Source organism: Oncorhynchus clarkii, chromosome 13 (genome assembly GCF_045791955.1).
Source record: "Oncorhynchus clarkii lewisi isolate Uvic-CL-2024 chromosome 13, UVic_Ocla_1.0, whole genome shotgun sequence".
Classification (NCBI taxonomy): domain Eukaryota; kingdom Metazoa; phylum Chordata; class Actinopteri; order Salmoniformes; family Salmonidae; genus Oncorhynchus; species Oncorhynchus clarkii.
This window is the reverse complement of record NC_092159.1, coordinates 42435298-42451649: the sequence shown is the minus strand read 5'-3', so window position 1 is coordinate 42451649 and position 16352 is coordinate 42435298.

Genomic DNA, 16352 nt, shown 5'->3' with positions numbered 1-16352 from the left:
CAGAGTATCAACAGACCTCTCCCATGTAAGACTACGTGACAGAGTATCAACAGACCTCAGGATAACAGGATAACTTAGTTCCCGTTCTATTGTTATTCCAATCCAAGCCAGAATCCCTTTTGCCCCAATTTAGCCATTTCAAATTATAGACTGTACAACTTAACATCTGGTAAAGCCAAGCCTCCTACCTCCCTTGGTGAGCACATCTTCATATTAATCCTGTTTTTTTTCCTATCCCACAAAAAGTATTTAGTTAATTTGTCATATTGTTTAAAATACTGGTCTGGATTATTAACAGGCAACATTGCAGAGATATAATTAAATTGTGGGATTACAACCATTTTAATCACGTTGATCTTTCCCCATAAAGAAAGTTTAATCTTTTCCCATTTTTCTACATTGGTCTTAATCTTGACTAGTAGTGGATCAAATCAAAATCACTTCCTCCAAATTTGAGCTCAACTTAATACCAAAATATGTCATCCCATCCCATTAGGAACACATTTGAAATTAAATAGGGGTAACTGTTCCAGAGTAACATACGGTATTAATTGGCATTGATTCCGACTTATTCCAATTCATTTTGTAGCCTGACATACTAAAATATGCTTCTACTTCCGGCGCCGACAGAGATGGCCGCCTCGCTTCGCGTTCCTAGGAAACTATGCAGTATTTCGTTTTTTTATGCGTTATTTCTTACATTGTTACCCCACGAAATCTTAGGTTTTATTACATACAGTCGGGAGGAACTATTGGATATAAGAGCAACGTCAACTCACCAACATTACGACCAGGAATATTCTCTTCAATCATAATCACAGTCATGTATATTCCCCCCACAGCAGACACATCGACGGCCCTGAAATAACTTTATTCGACTCTACGTAAACTGGAAACCACATATCCTGAGGCTGCATTTATTGTTGCTGGGGAGTTTAACAAGACTAATCAGAAAACAAGGCTCCCTAAATTCTATCAGCATATCGATTGCGCAACCCGGGCTGGCAAAACCCTGGATCATTGTTATTCTAACTTCCGCGACACATATAAGGCCCTCCCCCACCCTCCTTTCGTGAAAAGCTGACCACGACTCCATTTTGTTGCTCCCAGCCTATAGACAGAAACTAAAACAGGAAGCACCCGCACTCAGATCTGTTCAATGCTGGCCCGACCAATCGGATTCCACTCTTCAAGATTGCTTCGATCACGTGGACTGGGATATGTTCCGCATAGCGTCGAACAACAACATTGATGAATACGCTGATTCGGTGAGCGAGTTCATTAGCAAGTGCATCGGTGATGTTGTACCCACGGCGTCTATTAAAACATTCCCCAACCAGAAACCGTGGATTGATGGCAGCATTCGTGCAAAACTGAAAGCGCAAACCACTGCTTTTAATCAGGGCAAGGTGACCGGAAACATGACCGAATACAAACAGTGTAGCTATTCCCTCCGCAAGGCAATCAAACATGCTAAGCGTCATTATAGAGACAAAGTAGAGTCGCAATTCAACGGCTCAGACATGAGAGGTATGTGGCAGGGTCTACAGTCAATCACGAACTACAAAAGAAAAACCAGCCCAGTCGTGGACCACGATGTCTTGCTCCCTGACAGACTAAACAACTTCTTTGCTCACTTTGAGGACAATACAGTGCCACTGACACGGCCCGTTACCAAAACCTGCAGGCTCTCCTTCACTGCAGCCAACGTGAGTAAAACATTTAAACGTGTTAACCCTCGCAAGGCTGCAGGCCCAGACGGCATCCCTAGCCGCGTCCTCAGAGCATGCGCAGACCAGCTGGCTGGTGTGTTTACTGACATATTCAATCAATCCTTATCCCAGTCTGCTGTTCCCACATGCTTCAAGAGGGCCACCATTGTTCCTGTTCCCAAGAAAGCTAAGGTAACTGAGCTAAATGACTACCTCCCCGTAGCACTCACTTCCGTCATCATGAAGTGCTTTGAGAGACTAGTCAAGGACCATATAACCTCCACCCTAAATGACACCCTAGACCCACTCCAATTTGCTTACCGCCCAATAGGTCCACAGACGACGCAATCGCAATCACACTGCCCTAACCCATCTGGACATGAGGAATACCTATGTAAGAATGCTGTTCATCGACTACAGCTCAGTATTTAACACGATAGTACCCTCCAAACTCGTCATTAAGCTCGAGACCCTGGTTCTTGACCCCGCCCTGGACTTCCTGACATGCCACCCCCAGGTGGTGAGGGTAGGTAACAACATCTCCACCCCACTGATCCTCAACACTGGGGTCCCACAAGGGTGCATTCTCAGCCCTCTCCTGTACTCCCTGTTCACCCACGACTGCATGGCAATGCACACCCCCAACTCAATCATCAAGTTTGCAAACGACACTACAGTGGTAGGCTTGATTACCAACAACGACGAGACGGCCTACAGGGAGGAGGTGAGGGCCCTCGGAGTGTGGTGTCAGGAAAATAACCTCACACTCAACGTCAACAAAACAAAGGAGATGATCGTGGACTTCAGGAATCAGCAGAGGGAGCAGCCCCCTATCCACATCGACGGGACAGTAGTAGAGAGGGTGGAAAGTTTCAAGTTCCTCTGTTGTAAGTTCCTCTTTCTAGAAGCACAAGCATTTCGCTACACTCGCATTAACATCTGCTAACCATGTGTATGTGACAAATCAACTTTGATTTGAAATATGATTCAATACAAGTAAGTAACTATGGTACAGACTGAAGAGGATCAGAGACCAGCAGTAGAATATCATCTGCATACATAAGCAGCTTGTGTTCTTTTCCTCCTCGATGTACGTCCCTAATTTCTGGATCTGTTCTTATCATTGTCACAAGAGGCTCTAAAACTACAGTGGAGAGGGGAGAGCGAGCAACCCTGCCTTGTGCCTTTAGAAAGACTAAAAAAAGGAGACATAATTCCATTCATAAATACTGTTGCTTTAGGATTGGAATAGAGGACCCCTATCCAGGTCCAAAACCAAACTTTTTTTCGGGTTCTTAAGAGAAAAGCCAAATGCCTTCTCAGCATCTAAGGAGACAGCAGCAGCTTTTTCACGTGATTCTCATGACCCTTCTTCAGACGGGAGATGGCATCATTTACTGTCAAAATCCGTCCCTCTGACCCATCCATCCTCCCTTGTATCGCATCTCTTGTCTCTCATCAACTGTTTCCTTCAACTCCGTAGTTGTTGTTTCAGCCCAACCTCACATTCAATTCGTGCATATATTTACATATTGTGTTTCAACAGATTTCGTGCGTTTTTGTGCATTTTTGTGTGGTTCAATTTGTGCGAAAACACACAAATTTATGTGCTACTTAATTAGTGCGAAACGACACAAATTTAACCAGTAGGCGACACACAAGCCTTTGCAACAACACTAGACGCGATAGCCTGTATTTAATTTATTATTTTTGAATATGAATATTGTAATGACCTGACTAGATCATAAAGGAACAATTGTCCAGACAGAGGGTTGAGTTTACGAATTGACGGTTTATTAACCCAACTTTACACAGGCTACTGTTTGGCCGTAGCCCACGCCAAATAAACAAAAGATACCCCACAAGCCAACCGTGACCTTCTCTTGTGAAGGCCAGACGTAAGAGAGAGAACAAAGGCTAAACCTGGTCTTAACTTCCAATGCTCCATCCCCCTGCCCAACCCCCCTCCACGCCACTCCGCCAACCGTCAGGATGCCCGGCATCAGAACATTCCAGGCATTTCCGTGATTGGCAGATAGCAGGTTGATTGGCATGTCGGACCCCGCGAACACTGGGTACTGGTAAATACAACACAACCACCTACTAGCCAAACACATAACACACAGCTGTCTGTGCGGGTCGCTACATTATATTGTAACGACCCTGGGTTTATAAGCATGGAAATTGACCCTACCGCACGAGCATGCTTTTGCGGCACAGTCGATAACGCGCCAGACCTCGGGCTAGAAGGTCGAGGGTTTGAGACCTGCTCCCTGCAGTTTCAATATATTGGTGTCAGAAGTGGGATGTTTCATTACAATATATATATTTTGTCTTTATTTAATCCCTATTAAAACATTGTAGTCGAATGCCTATATGTACCGTTTTCGATTTTTCTGAACAGACTTTTCAGCATAGAATTGAATGTAAGCAATGCATGATGGCTAATGGTGTTTTATTTGGTTGTAGTTCCATGTATACTTATGTCATGCAATAAAATGCGAATTATTGACTTAAAAATCATACAATGTGATTTTTGTTTTAGATTCCGTCTCTCACAGTTGAAGTGTACCTATGATAAAAAATTACAGACCTCTCTACGTGCTTTGTAAGTAGGAAAACCAGCAAAATCGGCAGTGTATCAAATACTTGTTCTCCCCACTGTATGTGAAGGAATGTGTTAGGATTGGAAGTTATTTCTTTTGAGATGGTATGACCCCCAAGACCAACTGGATGAGGCTATTAAAAAGGCAGAACGCCTTGCTGAGGAGCTCAACCAAGAGAAGGACCCACAAGCCCAACTGGACGAGGCCATTAACAAGGCAAAAAGGCTGGCTGAGGAGCTCAACCCAGAACGGGTAATGTAACAAGTCGTACATTACCGGTAATGTAACCCCTACAGCTCCCATACGTGCATAAATATTCTCAACACACCTCCAGCACCACAGCGTTATGATTTATCATTGCTTTTTGTTTGTCAAAGTAAACCCCACGTGGCACAAATGTGAATTTAAACGTAGACTCCGTGATATGACCTGATCACAGGCATCAATGATATTGCCCACTGAGCATGAGGCACAAGGGTGCACTTGTTAGCATCCTTGTGAACTTCTTCACATGTTAGCTGTGTGAGTGAGCCAGAACATGTGCCTTTCCTCAGCTGACAAATCACTTCACCTTATGTGAAAATCAAAGTCTTGCTTGTGGTCCATATGTACAGAAGCAAGCCATGCTTGTGAGAGACTTTTATTAGTGGGCCAGCCAGGATAACTGAAATGCACTTTTTAGGAAAATAATAAGAAAAAGACAAACAAGCCTCCAGGGATTAGGTTCAGATGGAGACAAAGATGAGCGAGGACAGATTGTTCCTCAAACCAGGAAGGCAACTACATCCACTTCTGTTGGTAAGTTTCATCCCGTCTAGGTGTTTAATTTTATGGGTCCCTGATCTGACTTTTTCCTTTCAAACATACTGTATCATAGCATATTAAACATTTGTTGCCGTGCCATAGGCCGGTCTAGTACCATCTACTCACAGCACATAATACATTACATGCAGGTCTGATCCCACCTTTCCCTGTTTCTAACTGTTGTCTGTCTCTGATGAAAATACACATTTAATAAAAGGAGAATCAGAATTCCAGAAAATCTTTTGAATTAAAAACCTTTTTGTTACTAATTCTTTCAGCTCCAAGGGCCAGTACATCAAGAGCCAGACTAGTGCAACATTTTGGGCCAGTCACTGAGGAGGAAGAATCAGGTATTGATGAGCGCTTGAATAGATTCATCTATAAAACTACTTGTTATTCAGTGGCCTTGTAATTCATTTATTATATTTTTATTAAAGCTGTAATCGGTAGTTGAAACAATAACAAAGCACACTCCCCTGTTTTGGTTAAAAGCTGAGTGATGGGGTTGGCGAAATGTAACCACTTTCAATTTATATACAGAGCTATGGATGCAATAACTTACCATCAATGTTATTAAAATAGTAGTTTTAACCATGTTTTAAGGCTATACAGTGTTTTTTTTACATTTACTTTGTCTGCAAACATTGACTAAAACAAGCTTATGGGGTACGACAGTTGAATTACACTCATGAGGCATTAATATGTTATAATCTTCAAGAATAAATGGGTCCATATCATTAATATAAGTCCAAAAATGGCTTTATCAACTGAAGAATGCCCCTTTAAGTCTAATCCTGTTTCGCATATCTTATTTTAGAGACAAGTGGATTGGAATCCACTCCAGTTTTCAACGTTGATGAAGAAATAGGTATGTTTAAATTGTCTTACTTTCAAAATTGGGGTCATCTTGGTGTTACTGAATTATACTGCCCTACATTTTTATTTTGACAGTGATGCAACATTTTTTACTGTGGTTCTAGTCTCAAGAATTTCGGATTTGAGATCAAATGTTTGATATGAGGTTACAGTACAGAATGTCGACCTTTTATTTCATGGCATTTTCAGACTTTCCTGATTCACCGTTTAGAAATGAAAGCACTTTATATGTCTAACACCCCCCCCCCCCCCCCCCCCCCCCCCATTTGAAGACGTCAAATATTTGGACACATATCACTTAGTGGGTTAAAGTTGTCAGAAGTGTAGTATTTAGTCCCATATTCCTTGCACACAATGACTACATCAAGATCTTCTATTCTTACTTACAATAAAAGTGACTACATAATGACACATTTATTCACCATTCAGTTACTATTGGGCACAATATAATCTGAAACACAACAAAAACAAGCTGTACAAGTTTGTAGATTCACAAAAGCTGTACAAGTTTGTAGATTCACAAGCTTAATGTAGTCATTGTGTTCTAGGAATATGGGCATAAATACTAAACGTTTGACAACTTTAATACATACAGGAAATGTGTCTAAATACTTATGACATGGTTAAATGGTGGGGCCAGTTGCAAGTTTTATTAGTCGTATGTACAGGATACTGATGGTAACATCATCCAACGAAATGCTTACTTGCAGGTAGCTTCTCGACAATGCAATTCAAAATGCTGGAGTGTAGAGACAAATTCAACATTTTAGCAGCACTGTCCAAGTACTTCTGTAGGGGAATGCAATAACAACATCCAAGTACTTCTGTAGGGGAGGGCAATAACAACATCCAAGTACTTCTGTAGGGGAGGGCAATAACAACATCCAAGTACTTCTGTAGGGGAGGGCAATAACAACATCCATATACTTCTGTAGGGGAGGGCAATAACAACATCCAAGTACTTCTGTAGGGGAGGGCAATAACAACATCCAAGTACTTCTGTAGGGGAGGGCAATAACAACATCCATATACTTCTGTAGGGGAGGGCAATAACAACATCCAAGTACTTCTGTAGGGGAGGGCAATAACAACATCCATATACTTCTGTAGGGGAGGGCAATAACAACATCCATATACTTCTGTAGGGGAGGGCAATAACAACATCCAAGTACTTCTGTAGGGGAGGGCAATAACAACATCCAAGTACTTCTGTAGGGGAGGGCAATAACAACATCCATATACTTCTGTAGGGGAGGGCAATAACAACATCCAAGTACTTCTGTAGGGGAGGGCAATAACAACATCCAAGTACTTCTGTAGGGGAGTGTAATAACAACATCCTGGCAGAGCTTGTTCCTCCCCATTTCCTTTAATATGAAGCAATCTGCCATTCCACATTATGGAATTAGTCTTAGTTGAATTCATTCAAATCCACTATTGGAATGTTTACACAGTGGCGTTCCTTTTGAAACCACTGTTTGTAATTGTGGAAGCTGGAAGCATTTGCCTTTAAGGAGAGTTTACTATGTGGTCAAAATACACTGTGTACAAAATATTCTTAATTTGAGTTGCACTCTCTTTTTCCCTCAGAACAGCCTCATTTCATCAGAGCATGGACTCTACAAGGTGTCGAAAGCGTTCCACAGGGATGCTGGCCCATGTTGACTCAAATGCATCCCACAGTTGTGTCAAGTTGGCTGGATGTCCTTTGGGTTGTGGACTATTCATGATGTACACGGGAAACGGTTGATCGTGAAAAACCCAGCAGCGTTGCAGTTCTTGACACAAACCGTTGGACCTGGCACCTACTACCATACCTCTTTCAAAGGCACTTAAATATTTTGTCTTGCCCAGTCACCCTCTGAATGGCACACATACACAATCCATGTCTCAATTGTCTCAAGGCTTAAACATCTTCCTTTAATCTGTCTCCTCCTCTTTATCTACACTGAAGTGGATTTAACAGGTGACATCAATAAGGGATCATAGCTTTCACCTGGTCAGTTTGTCAGGGAAAGAGAATGTTTTGTACTCAGTGTGTTTTTGCTGTTTTAAGAACATTCAGAATTTCTATTCGACGATGGGATCAAGTTCTATTGTTTGATATTCCATTTTAGACTTTAGTCAATATGTTGGTCTGCCCTGTAAATTAATTTACTGTAGAATTAAAGCTGAGGTTTTTGGCTTGTCACACCATAGATTGTGCAGAGATATATTTGCTGTCACCTACTTACAGCCAGCCAGCCCTATGTGCGTTTTAATAGATTAATTATGCAATATTCTTAATTTAATGCTTTTTCCATTTTTATTGTGTTTTCAAAAAAGCAATACTTCATCGAGAAATTAACATCCTCCTAGCTGACTTAGAAGTCCCTGAGTGTTCAAACCCTGCTGTGCCTGGTGCATCACACAGTTGGAGTGTGAGAAAGGAACTCTCACAGGATAGGTGGAGGGAGTCCAGGCCTGAGATTGTAGATTCTCTGCTGGCTGCAGAGCATGCTTCTCAGACGATCTGTCAGTCATGCAATGTGAAAAGGGCTATTCTGTGATGTAGAGACCGTCTGCCGAAACAACTTTACTGCGAAGACTGCGATGTCTCTACACATGCAAAGTTTCCTCTGCACAACAGAGGGATTCTACCCTCCCCTTCCTCCAACAACCGCCATATCTCTCCACAGTGATGGCAAATATGCACTTCATAAACAGGGTGTGTGTTTGTGGTTTTTTTTGCAGCTGAATGTATTATATCAAAGTTAAAATGTATTCTTGTTTATTGTTGTATAAAATATTGTCCCTAGATTGTTTCTTACCATTGGATGTACCAGAGGTGATATGTGGTTCCCTGACAAGCACCATCCATGTTGGCCCTGGGAGACATATAATCCTCGAAGGAATAAATGGTATGTGCAATATCTACAAGAACCAAACAGTGATGTAGCAATGTAAAACAACATTAATTCAGACTACATTTTTTCCCCACAAGGTCGCTACAATGTCACAGTGCCTGTGCTGACTTGTACAACCTGTCTTAGCACCTGGACAGCAATCTTGGCAGATCTGTTTAAGAATGGGTACTGGCCTGCCACTGCATTCTTACGAATTTACAGCTGACCTACTGTTACTGTAATTTAGTTATTCCAATATGTTTTCATTAATTGAATTCCCTCAATCTATTTTATGAGAATTTGTAAGATTCTTGTTTGCATAAAATAGACGGAGACCAGTCTTTTCAATAATAGGTAACATAATTTATTCTCGGAGCGCGCTGCCACGTTACCACGAGCAACAGTTTATATACAACAACATGACGTCATTTCATTGCTCCTAAAATGAATCTCCTCCTCCAGACTGGGTCAAAGGGAACTTTAAAAGTTCATTCTGAGTTCATTCTGACCCCCTAGCACATACACAGGACACAACTGAATGAACTTTTGACTCCTCACCATTATCGATCACCACTTAGCTGACAGTTCTAATTAACAGAAAACCTAGGAATGCACTCACTGCCTTACCTAAAACACCTCAGAGCTCAGTTTCGTCGGTTCAACCATAGGTTAACTACCTTATCTGTTTACTTAATCCACAAACCATTCCTTTCTTCCTAGTTGGAATGGTGTTCATTAAATGTAATTACTCCTTGTCCGTGTCACACAATCCCTTCTTATGAACTCATATTGTTAATCAGATATAATAAAACAGAGTATAAGTTTACTTAGTTACAGTTCCATTTAAAATGATTTGTTCAGTCATTTAATCATAATTTTCCTAACACCTACTCACAAAGAAAATAGCCTTTGACCGGGTGATGCTCCTGAGACGGCTGAAGGAGGAAGAGTTAATTGTCCTAAAGGAAGTCAATCAGCACTGGGAAAACCTATAGAGGGAATCGGAGAATGTGCAAGACCTTGCTTCACATGTGGCACTTGACCTAAGCAGGCAAAGTAAGGGAACTTTCATTAATATGTACAATTGATGTTGGTACCCTGTAATTGCTATTGTATTTAAGGAATACTTCATTGTATTTACCCTACACATTACGATTGTTGGTGTTAGGCTGGCATTTGAATCAGTCGGAAGCTGGGAACAGAGGTCTCTTCTCCATGCTTCAGAGGAGAGTCAGCAGCCTGAGAAGACACCGGGAATCTGTCAAACTGATATACAGCAAAGCTATGGGCCAAGACACCTCCCTAGATGACCTCCTGGAAGAGGACCTAGATGACATCTGTGACAGCATCCACTACAGCTCTGATGACGAGTAATCTATCACAGAACGTGTTTGTTTTGGTGGGTGCAGTTTGCACTGGGTGAAAGGTGATTCCATTTGTTTTGCATATGTGCTTTATCTGCCTTCCTAAGGAAAAATAGTTTGAACATTTTATGGAAATTAAACTTTTATGTTACTTCCTTGTTGACAATGTGATCATGTGGCACAGATTTGAGAAGGGCGCTCCTCTGTTACTGCTTTTGCCTGCTTACATGACCAGGTCTGTTGCAACCATTTAAATGGCCAATCTGCTGTTGCTACATCCACTTTTGGATTCTTGAAGAATATAATTTATAAATGCCTCATGAACATAGCTCAACAGCCGTACCCCATGAGAACCTCAAATATAAGCTTTTTCTACTCCAATATTTGTAAACAAAGTAAATGTAAACATACATGTAGCATGTGTCAAACTCATTCTATGGTGAGCCGAGTGTCTGCGGGTTTTCGCTCCTCCCTTGTACTTGATTGATGAATTAAGGTCACTAATTACTAAGGAACTCCCATCACCTGGTTGTCTAGGTCTTAATTGAAAGGGGAAAACTAAAACCAGCATACACTAGGCTCTCCATGACGTGAGATTGACACCACTGGACTATAGCCTCGAAACATATGGTTACATTTATCCTGCCCCATCCCTCTTCTTTTTACAGAACCATTGGCTGGGAGAACGATTTATTGTTTCACCTGGTGATTGCCGATTTAAACATTGTTAAAATGTAATGTACTGTGCTTGTGTGTGCTTATTAGTTTAGTTAATGAATAACAAAAAAAAGGTTATCCTTGTCTTCAAGTAATCATTTGCATCCTGATGGAGCTACATCAGTACATTAGTCATGGGCTTTTAAGTCAACGATTCCTTATGTATGTATGAGATGTACAAATGTTTATCTAGTACAGAGTACTTTGGCCAGTTACTACTTTACTCTCACTCAAGTAGTTTTCGAGAGGGCTACTTTACTTGTACGTGAGTACAAGACGTGACTCTCATCAGCTGCAGATGAAACAGGTTAGTTGAATAATAATGTTTCCTAGAATCTACAGGCACTCGCAATGAATTATCAAAAGTATGGACACAGAATGATTGAAGTAATTATTGTATTTTATTATGCTGACCCAATTATGACCCATTACATATTTTGGGAAGATTAATGCATATGCATTAAGCTGCAAACTTTAAAATGTTCCTATTGAAATGGACTGTCCCATCCTGAACAGGCCAGTTGCAAGTGACATGCTTTTAATGCGACTATTAGCAACAGCGGAGCATGTTCGCGTTTGTTCGTTTTTTTTTTTATTAGATGAAAAAATGGCATTTATGCAGGCAGGTCTGACACAGTGGGAGAATTGTGAACATGCACGTATATCTGTGTTGTCACAGCGTTTGGCCACGTCTTCCGTTTGGTCGTTCGGTCAGAGTTTGTTTTGGTTTTGTGCGTCCCAATGCGCATGACGTAATAGACTACGTTTCTGAATTTTCTGATTACATTTTAAAACTATTCATAAATGATTATTGCGCAATGTTACTTTCATTTGAATGTCATATACATTGTCACATTATTAAATAATTGATGTAGTTAATAAATGATTATGTTACAGAAACAGGAACAGTTCTAAACTACACATTTTGTTGTTTTGTCCTAACCCTAACCGGTTTGTTCTTTATCAATATCTTCGCCAATATCATTCTAATTGATGTGTAGAATGATGTGTACATTCATTAGGACATACATAACGCTGTACTGCATTGAAATGTGTTTTTCGTCATAACTATTTAAGTTTGACGTGTGATTCTTTTGATTTAATAAGGACCCCTTACTAAACCTTCATGTCAAATAACGTTCAGATGTGTTAATCTATTCTTGATTTAAAAATCATCAAAGTTTGGGGAAACGTCAACTGTTGGTGGCGCTACTGAGCACCCCATGGCCACCAGGGGTATGGGATTGAATAAGTATGTTTAATTCATGCAAAGGATTATTTGTGCGGAGCCATAAAACTGAGCTGCTTTTTTTTTGTGTATTCTATGACCAGACCTGATCTCTTACAAAGGTTTCCTAGGGGTGTATAAAGGTTCATGGCAGAAAACAAGTGTAAATATAAAAATGCTTATATAAACGTTGTTACATCGATGTTGACGCTTCTATATGTTCAAAAATAGACATTCAACAGTCTATATGTGGCCTTTCAACCCCTATATCCATGACCCACATGGCCGCATAACCGCACCTCTATTGCCATGGTCCTCGGCGCATCATATTCCTGATAAGCAACAATGATGAAAATTAATTCTCACGGCCTATTCAAAAAAAGCAGTTGTGGAATGATTTGGCTTTCACCTTCATTACATATTTTCCGCGGACAACTAGCCTATAGACCAAGCAGATAGATGGTCTGCCTCTATGCGCTAAACATGTTGCATGCCAATATTACTCAGGGGTAGGCCTATATCCAACATATTTAATGCAGGTAAAGTAATATATGTAATAGCATTTTATATATATATATGTATGTACAGTGCCTTGCGAAAGTATTCGGCCCCCTTGAACTTTGCGACCTTTTGCCACATTTCAGGCTTCAAACATAAATATATAAAACTGTATTTTTTTGCGAAGAATGAACAACAAGTGGGACACAATCATGAAGTGGAACGACATTTAATGGATATTTCAAACTTTTTTAACAAATCAAAAACGGAAAAATTGGGCGTGCAAAATTATTCAGCCCCCTTAAGTTAATACTTTGTAGCGCCACCTTTTGCTGCGATTACAGCTGTAAGTCGCTTGGGGTATGTCTCTATCAGTTTTGCACATCGAGAGACTGACATTTTTTCCCATTCCACCTTGAAAAACAGCTCGAGCTCAGTGAGGTTGGATGGAGAGCATTTGTGAACAGCAGTTTTCAGTTCTTTCCACAGATTCTCGATTGGATTCAGGTCTGGACTTTGACTTGGCCATTCTAACACCTGGATATGTTTATTTTTGAACCATTCCATTGTAGATTTTGCTTTAAGTTTTGGATCATTGTCTTGTTGGAAGACAAATCTCCGTCCCAGTCTCAGGTCTTTTGCAGACTCCATCAGGTTTTCTTCCAGAATGGTCCTGTATTTGGCTCCATCCATCTTCCCATCAATTTTAACCATCTTCCCTGTCCCTGCTGAAGAAAAGCAGGCCCAAACCATGATGCTGCCACCACCATGTTTGACAGTGGGGATGGTGTGTTCAGCTGTGTTGCTTTTACGCCAAACATAACGTTTTGCATTGTTGCCAAAAAGTTCAATTTTGGTTTCATCTGACCAGAGCACCTTCTTCCACATGTTTGGTGTGTCTCCCAGGTGTCTTGTGGCAAACTTTAAACAACACTTTTTATGGATATCTTTAAGAAATGGCTTTCTTCTTGCCACTCTTCCATAAAGGCCAGATTTGTGCAATATACGACTGATTGTTGTCCTATGGACAGAGTCTCCCACCTCAGCTGTAGATCTCTGCAGTTCATCCAGAGTGATCGTGGGCCTCTTGGCTGCATCTCTGATCAGTCTTCTCCTTGTATGAGCTGAAAGTTAGAGGGACGGCCAGGTCTTGGTAGATTTGCAGTGGTCTGATACTCCTTCCATTTCAATATTATCGCTTGCACAGTGCTCCTTGGGATGTTTAAAGCTTGGGAAATCTTTTTGTATCCAAATCCGGCTTTAAACTTCTTCACAACAGTATCTCGGACCTGCCTGGTGTGTTCCTTGTTCTTCATGATGCTCTCTGCACTTTTAACGGACCTCTGAGACTATCACAGTGCAGGTGCATTTATACGGAGACTTGATTACACACAGGTGGATTGTATTTATCATCATTAGTCATTTAGGTCAACATTGGATCATTCAGAGATCCTCACTGAACTTCTGGAGAGAGTTTGCTGCACTGAAAGTAAAGGGGCTGAATAATTTTGCACGCCCAATTTTTCAGTTTTTTGATTTGTTAAAAAAGTTTGAAATATCCAATAAATGTCGTTCCACTTCATGATTGTGTCCCAATTGTTGTTGATTCTTCACAAAAAAATACAGTTTTATATCTTTATGTTTGAAGCCTGAAATGTGGCAAAAGGCCGCAAAGTTCAAGGGGGCCGAATACTTTCGCAAGGCACTGTATGTATGTATGTGTGTGTGTGTGTGTGTGTGTGTGTGTGTGTGTGTGTGTGTGTGTGTGTGTGTGTGTGTGTGTGTGTGTGTGTGTGTAAGGTATGTTGATATACACGTAGGCCTATGTATTATAATATATAAAGTGAGCAAGGGTTGCACCTATTCCTTTCAAAGGCTACTCCTAGCCTATAGGCCTATAATAAACTTGGACATGAATTGCGAAGTTCAAGGTCAATGCAACATTCTCATAACTTTTGATGCTTATTTTCTCATTAATGAGACATTCACTAAGTACTAAAGTTGATCAGCCTAATCCACTGCTCATAACTAATATATCAACATTGTACTATATGTGCCTCCGGTCAAAAGTAGTGCACTTTCAAGGGAATAGGATGGATTTGGAAAGAAATGATCCAGTACCTTTATCCATTGAACTAACATTCTTCCAGTAGAAAGACAGAAGGAAACAAGTGACCTGTAAGTCTCAGATTTGCATTAATTTGTTCCAAACAGAATGTTGTAGCTTTAATATATTGGAAAAGGCCCAGGTAAAATGAAGAACTGTGTATGTTAACCTGTGCGCCTTTTCTAATAGTGCGCCGGCGTTTTATTTCAGGACCACGGACAGCTACTGTTAGCTAGTGCGGGAGAAATGCAAGGCATGCCGTGCCGAGTTCAGAACCACGGCAGCGGAGACTGGAGAGCATCACTAACAACAGATATGAAGACCACAAGATGATTTTTGCCTACTGTAAACATTCACGATATGAATCTGTGATTTTCAACCATCTGACCTACTACTGTCTGATTCATATAGCCTGATGTTTTAATGTTTGTTCATTATTATATCAACTGATTGCTTCTGTATGGGGTGCTTTGACTGAAAGACCAACATGTTTGATCTTGATGGACTATTAAATGGACTATTAAACTTGCAAATGAGCTGTCTTTAGTAAATATAATTGTATCTACTCCATAAGATAATCAGCTATGTGCATTGTGTTATAGAAATAGGCATAGGCTAAAGGTAAAAAATGAACAGTGAAATTAAACGTATATATTTAATAACATAGTAAAATGAATCAATGCAAACATAAAATACAAAAATACTAAACTTCTGACTACTTTAATACATATATGAGAGAATTTATCACAATACTTTTGGTCCCCTAAAATGGGGGGCTATGTACAAAACGTACTGTAATTTCTAAACGGTTCACCAGAAAATATACTCAAAGTAAAGCTGATAGTCTGCACTTTAACCTCATAGTCATTGTATAATTTCCAATACGAAGTGCTGGAGTACAGATCCAAAACAACAAAAAATGTGTCATTGTTGCAATACGTTTGTAGCTCACTTTATATGAAGAATATCTAAATGCATATTCTCATGAAACTGATTGAGATCAAATGGTTGGCATGCTGATGCTCCATGCTCCAACCATATCTGATTGATAGTGATTCATGTGAAGGGAGAGTGAGGAATACATTTGTGCATAAAGTATAAGTTAAACTGGAGAAACCTGGTCCTCGGCCTTGATCCAGTCATTGTCCCATTTCTTTCCACTGTAAGACAAGAAAAAAAAACATAAAAAGGAATTAAGTGTTTTTAAGCAGAAATAGAAAATAAATAATTCAATATTTAATTGTGAGCAAGGGTTGCACCTATTCCTTTCAAAGGGTTTTATGATTTTTGGTTGCACCTAATCTCAGGTTGGTCAAGTGCCTTCTTCTCCTCTCAAATATAATATTTCAACTACATAAAGTGCCTTGCAAAAGTATTCATACCCCTTGGATTTCTTCACATTTTATTGTGTTGCAACGTTGGATTGACATTGATCTAATTTAGATTTTTTTTGTCAACAAGCAGCTCAAAATGGTGTTCTCTAATGTCAAAGTGGAAGAAAATGTAGATTTTTTTTTATAAAGGCATGCCTAAATTAGTTCACAAGTTAAATTTG